The sequence below is a fragment of the Jaculus jaculus genome, chromosome 4, assembly GCF_020740685.1.
Source record: "Jaculus jaculus isolate mJacJac1 chromosome 4, mJacJac1.mat.Y.cur, whole genome shotgun sequence".
Taxonomy (NCBI): domain Eukaryota; kingdom Metazoa; phylum Chordata; class Mammalia; order Rodentia; family Dipodidae; genus Jaculus; species Jaculus jaculus.
In genome coordinates, this window is record NC_059105.1 from 123,642,027 (window position 1) to 123,648,547 (window position 6,521).

Genomic DNA, 6,521 nt, shown 5'->3' on the forward strand with positions numbered 1-6,521 from the left:
CTTCCAATTGGCACAGATTTAAAAGGGTGGAAGCCCAGGATGTGTGGAAACAGTTACTCAGATTGGTGAAAGTACTAATTGGCATTTCTTGTGTTGACAATTTTGCAATATCTACTAAAATTGATACTTATACTAGTGAAACCTAAAGAAATAAATACTCAAAGGCAGATTCACATAGATCATGGTTGTTGCACAAACCCTAGTAATAAGACAAAATAAACCATTTATAAAACAATAGGATGAATCTATTTGTACAGAAAAGTGTTCCAAGGCACAGCAGCAAATTAAAAAGAGTAAGTTTGGGCTGGGGAGATTGCTCAGTGGTAAGTGGTGGCTGCTTGCAAAGCCTGATATCATGGATTTGATTGCCCAGTACCCACATAAAGCTAGATGCATAAAGTGAGGTATGTTTCTAGAGTTTCCATGGCAGGAGGCCCTGGCACACTCATACTCATTCTTGTTCTTGCTCTCTCTCTTTCTCTCCCTGTCTGTCACTTTCAAATAAATAAACGAATAATGTATTTAAAAAATTTAAAAGATAAAAAGGGCTTCTGTCGTGAGTGGCACACGTAGGGCAATTCAGTTGCTCTGCGTGCGGAATCGACATCAAGAGATTTCAGAAGCATAATTTTTTGGCACACGGGCAGCTGGTGATTGTTGGTCCTGGCGCCCCTAAAAAAAAAAAAAAAAAAAAAAAAAAAAAATTTAAAAGATGGGGAGGTAATATGATGGAGAATGGAATTTCAAAGGGGAATGGCGGGGGGGAGGGAGGGAATTACCATGGGATTTTTTTATAATCATGGAAAGTGCTAATAAAAATTTTAAAAAAGTTTTTAAAAAGACAAAAAAAAATTTTAAAGAGCAAGTTATAAAAAAATCTAGAAATAATTTAATTTTATGCATGGGAAAAAAATCTAGCAGTATATACAACTACTAGGTTTTTCTGGGACATTTGGGAGTACCTTTCATTTATACTCTATGTATTACTTTGTTTGATCATAGATTAAAGGTAAAATAAATACAGCTGCAAAAATAACAACAGGAACATGTTATTAAGAGAACTGTCTGAAGCCGGGCATGGTGGTACACACCTTTAATCCCAGCACCCAGGAGGCAGAGGTAGGAGGATTGCCTTGAGTTCAAGGCCACTCTGAGCCTTCATAGTGAATTCTAGGACAGCCTGGGCTACAGCAAGACCATACCTTGGAAAAAGAGAGAGAGAGAGAACTGTCGGGCTGGAGAGATGACTTAGCGGTTAAGGTGCTTGCCTGCAAAGCCAAAGGACTTAGGTTTGATTTCCTAGGACCCACGTAAGCAAGATGCACAAGGTGGCATAAATGTCTGGAATTGGTTTGCAGTGGCTGTCTGTTCTTCTCTATCTGCCTCTCTCTTAAATAAATAAAAAATAATAATGTTTTTTTTTTAAAACCCATCATGTAGTTTTCTTATTAGGATGTTAATTTGATCCTAAACAGTCAGATAAATATAAATTCTTTGATAATCTATCAAATCTATCTATCTGACAATCTTATCAGATAAGCAACCTGGACTGATAAAATTTACTGTTAAAATAAGCAAAAAGATTCATGGGGACTATTCTGGATTAAAAACAACTAAAGAAGCCTGACAATTAAATGCATAATGAACCTTAGCTTGAATTTTGGAATCACAAATACATAGCAACAATAGAAAGGACTTTATGGGGGTGTCTTAGATGGCTCAGCCATTAAAGGCACTTACTCGCATAGCCTGCCAGCTCCAGCTCAATCCCCTAGCAACCCACATAAAGCCAAACAGACAGTCAACTGCAGTGGCAAGAGGCCCTGGTATGTCCATACCGCCCTCTCACCCCACATACACACTCGCAAGAAAATGGTTGTGTTTTGTTGTTTTTGTTTTTTTTTTTAAATAGAAAGGACCTTATTGGGACAAAACTGCATCAGTGAATCTAAATGACAGGGAAGGATTTCTAGAATTAAAGTTTAGAAAAAAAAATGTTTAGAAAAAACTAGTTAAATGCTTCTTTAGGACTGCAGACATAGCTCTGCAGTTAAAAGCACTTGCTTGCAAAGCCTGACAGCCTGGGTTCTATTCCCCAGTACCCACATAAAGCCAGATGCACAAAATGGTAAATGTATCTGGAGTTTGTAGTGGCCAGATGCCCTGGTGCACCTATTCCCCAACCTCCTCTTTGACTGCCTGGAAATAAACAAAAAATATTTTTTAAAAAGAATGGAAATGTTTTGTGTTCTCCATATTATTCTATGATTACATATTCCCTTATTTAACTTTGATTATTTACAGGATAAAAAGGTGACTTTCTGCTTCTTTTTTTTTTTTTTTAAGAAAACCCAACAGACGAGCCTTTTTTTTTTTTTTTAATGTGAAAGAGCGAGAGTAGAAGCAAGAGTGAGAAAGAGCGAGAAAGAATTAGTGCGCCAGGGCCTCCAGCCACTGTAATTGAACTCCAGACGTGTGTGTCACCTAGTGTGCATGTGCAACCTTGCATTTGGCTCACATGGGACCTGGAAAATTTAACTAGGGTCCTTAGGCTTTGCAGGCAAGCACCTAAACCTCTAAGCCATCTCTCCAGCCCAAGAAAGGTGATTTTCTATCAAGGCTAAAATTCTATTTTATTGTTAATTGTTTGGATATCAATTCATTCATTTCTAGAATATCTTCTCTGGTTGATGGATTTCCAGTTAGCACCTAGATATCCACTAGAATTCATTCTAAATTTGGAGAATTTCTGAGCTGGAGTAGATCTTAAAAGTTACATGGAAGCCAAGCATGATGGTGCACGCCTGTAATACCAGAAATTGGGAGGCTGAGGCTGGACTACACAGTGAGTTCCATGTAAGTCTGGGCTAATGTGAGATCCTGTTTTTTAAAAAAAAGTCATGTGGGATCAGCATTTTATAGCTTTGCAAGGGGACCCAAATGTGTTAGGTGACTTACCTGTTATCAATCAGGAAAACTGGTTTTGAAAATCATATTCACCAATCTTACTATAAAACCATTAAGATTTATTTAACCCTTGCTGAATATCAACAATGGACCAGACCTCATAATGATATAACCTGAGAGAGGCCCCTTCTGCACAGAAGAAGGCTTAACATTGAGGAGGAATTACATGATAATCCTCAAGGAACAAAGAGCCTCCAACTCCCAGCACTTGTAATCATGCAGGCAGTCTGCCCAGTCCAAGCACAACCAAGACGTGCCCTTTACTTGACTTTTTTGTTACATAAGAAAGCACTAGGAATTCAAGCCAACACTTTTTCCCCTCAAAAAATAAAAAGGAAAACAAAAAGGAAGGAAGGGAGGGAGAGAGGGAGGGAGGGAAAAAGGAGAAAGAAAATAAAAAGAAAACAGGGCAACCTAATTGCTTATGGAAGATGGAGAACAAAACAATTCTAAGTCCTAATAATCATTTTTGGCCTTTCTATTAGAATGATGGGGTAAGAGTAAGTCAGTTTGCCTTTAGAAAATATTTGTATAACTGGATTAAAGTTCCAGATTCACACAGCTCCCATTGCAAGAGGAGAGCCTGGTAGAATTATTTATGTTTACATTGTGGTTTTTCCTAAGTTAAAAGGTCCTTCTACCTATAACAATTTATACCCACACCATAGGGACCAATGGAATGTTCTGTGTGTTAGTTACTACTGCATACATGTCACCAAGACATTTAAGAGAACAACTTGAAGAGGAAAAGATATATTTTGACTAATAATTTCAGGGGAGTCAACCCATGGTTGCTTGACCCCATATCCTTGGGCAGAAAATCATAGTGGCAGAGGAGGGTCTTCACTGCATGACAAATAGGAAGCAGAGAGAGAACGAACTGTGACAAAGGATGAGATATAGCCCCCAAGGACATGACCCCAGTGACCTACTTCCTCCCACAAAGTCCAACCTCATAAGATTTCCAGAACCTCCCAAAATAGTACCACCAACTTGGGATGAAGCCTTCGATATATCAGCCTTTTGGGAGTGTGGTAGTGACTTGTCTCACTGTTGTGACAAAATACCTCACAAAAGCAACTTAAGGAAGGAGGGGATTATTTTGGCTCACAGTTTGAGTGTATCATGGTGAGAAAGTCAGGGCAGTAGAATGTTGAGGCAGATGGTCACACTGCGTCCCTAGTCAGGAAGAAGAGAGAAATGCTGGCACTCAACTTACTTCTTTTTTGTGCAGACCAGGACTCCCACTCCCACTTCATGGAATGGTGCTGCCCATATTTAGGGTGAGTCTTCCCACTCTTATTGATCTAATCTACAAACTCCCTCACAGATATGTCCAGAGGTTTGTTTTCATTGTGATCCCAAAACCCTTCAAATTGACAAGATTAACTATCACAGGGGATACTTCATATCCAAACAATAAAAACCCCCAATGTTGGTGAGAGTGTGACACAAATACTAGAGGGTGGACAGGCAAATGTGTCCAGAGTGTATAGAGATGCATAAATCTGAGCAAGGTCAATCTTTTGTAGAAGTAATTTCAACCAAAATGGCTGAAAGTCATAACCTCAGGATGGAGACTACCAAGGTTGAACAGTGAAGTAAAGATTTGGAATGGAATGGAAATATACTTACAGCATGTCCAAGTCACTATGGCCAGGCAAGAAAATCTCTTGAAAAATAGTCCAGAAGCTAGTCTGTATGTGTAGCTTTCCATTTTGGCTGGTGGTACCTGGTGCCTTGAATTTGCTGAAGTGCCCAGAAGAAGCATTTGTTAGTGAACTACTGCTAAGAACAAACCTGAGTTATGGTCTGGAGTGAAAACTGGGACCAAAGAACCAATGAAGCAAGGAGAGAATAAAGTCAAGGACAAAGTCATTGTTGGTTCAGCAATCAAGCCTGACAAGTCAGAGGAACAAAAACAAAGCCTGGAGAGCAGGCATCAGAGCTTACCAAGGTTTGAGGAGTATGATATGTGCTGGAATAGGGATGAGATGGAGTAATGTTAGGGTCAAAGAACAGATGGTAGAGCCACCCTTTTCTGTTCCTGCTGTTCTTTTGCACTAAAAATACTACCAGAAGTTTATTTATCCTGTTACCTTGTAATTAAGTGAAAACAGAAAGAAGTTTGCTTGTGGGGAGGAGCATATCTGTGTTAATGGGAAGTACTATTGAAGACTTCTGGAATTTTAAACACACAGGTATTCCTCTATATTGAGACAAAAGAGTAGGGAGAGACATAATCAAAATGACTGCTCCACATTAAATCTCCATATCAGCCATATTGAGTCCTCCAGTTGATTGAGGATCAAGGGTCTGGTCAAGGTGGTCACATATGGGAAGGGTATATAGTGTTGACACCCCTGAGAGTCCTAATAGCTCAGTTCAGGTACATTAATGCTTAAGTCACAAGGGAATGGAATGCAGAAACTCACTTTGAATCAGAAAGGTCCTCCAAAGGCCATTTGACTCAACCACCAACCTGTGGGAGGTAGTGAAACCTTGAGGAGATAGGGCCTAATGTAAGGAAGTTAGGCCACTGGGATGGCCCTGGAAGAAGATATTGGGATTCTGTCCTCCTTTCTTTCTCTCCCTCTCTCAGCTTTCTAGTTACTACGAGATGAGCAGCTTGCTCCGTACCATGATATATTGTTTTTCCGCAGCCCCAAACAATGGAGTCAAGTGACCATGTAATAAAATCTCTAGAACTATGAGCCAATATAATGTTTTCCTTCTTTTAAGTTGCTTGTCTCAGGTATTTTATTAAAGAAACAGAAAACTGATAGACATCCTTGGGTACTGGGGAAGCACTGGTTCCTAGAAGGAAGCCTGAAAATTTTGGATGCTAACAGGACAGGGGAGAAAAGAATAGGGAGCCCCTAGACTGCCCTAAAACCAACTCAGAGAAAAAGGAGGAAAGTGAGGTGTGGCTTAAGAACGCCAGTGTGTCTGTCTTTACAAACTCACCATAGTGGCTCAGCTATTGTGTATGCTGCATAGTGGCTGAGTTTTGTGTGCTTTTCTTTCTTGTGGGTTACAGAAAGGCCACTTGAGAACTATCAGCCTTCACCAGTAATCCCAGTGATGTCCATGTTCTTCCTTTTTGTTATCATGTACAATAACCTCCTTAAGGAGTTTATAGTTCTGGAAACTTCAGAGGAAAGCTCAGTAGTACACAGTGGTCAAAAGGATAAAACAGTATAGGGTAGAACTTAGTTGAGTGTTAAGTTATATGTTATAGGATGTAAGGGACTTATGATTGAAAAAAGGAAGAAATTTCTGAATTCAGGGAGGGGGTACATAAAAAAAATCATGAAAATCTCAACCCTCACCAGTGGAGCTTGAGCTAAGCTTAGAGAAAAGAAAATCTGAAGGCATGGCGAGGACATTTCAAAAACTGGAGGAGCAAAGGTAGAAATTTATGATTGCAAAACACCAGTTCTGGAAACAGTAAATAGATAAAACATGTGGATGACTGACAATGTGTTCCACTTCTCAAATTATTCAGACTGCATCCTGAGCTAGGATGATTTCCTGTGGTTATAAATAGGCCC

The 6,521-nt window shown here is 39.5% G+C and overlaps 1 non-coding gene across 1 annotated transcript; it reads left to right on the forward strand.

The window, feature by feature from the left end:
- Nucleotides 1-540: 540 nt before the first annotated feature.
- LOC123460535 lies at nt 541-674 on the forward strand. Its single transcript, XR_006637079.1, has one exon. It is a non-coding gene; the product is annotated as a U11 spliceosomal RNA (small nuclear RNA).
- Nucleotides 675-6,521: the final 5,847 nt, after the last annotated feature.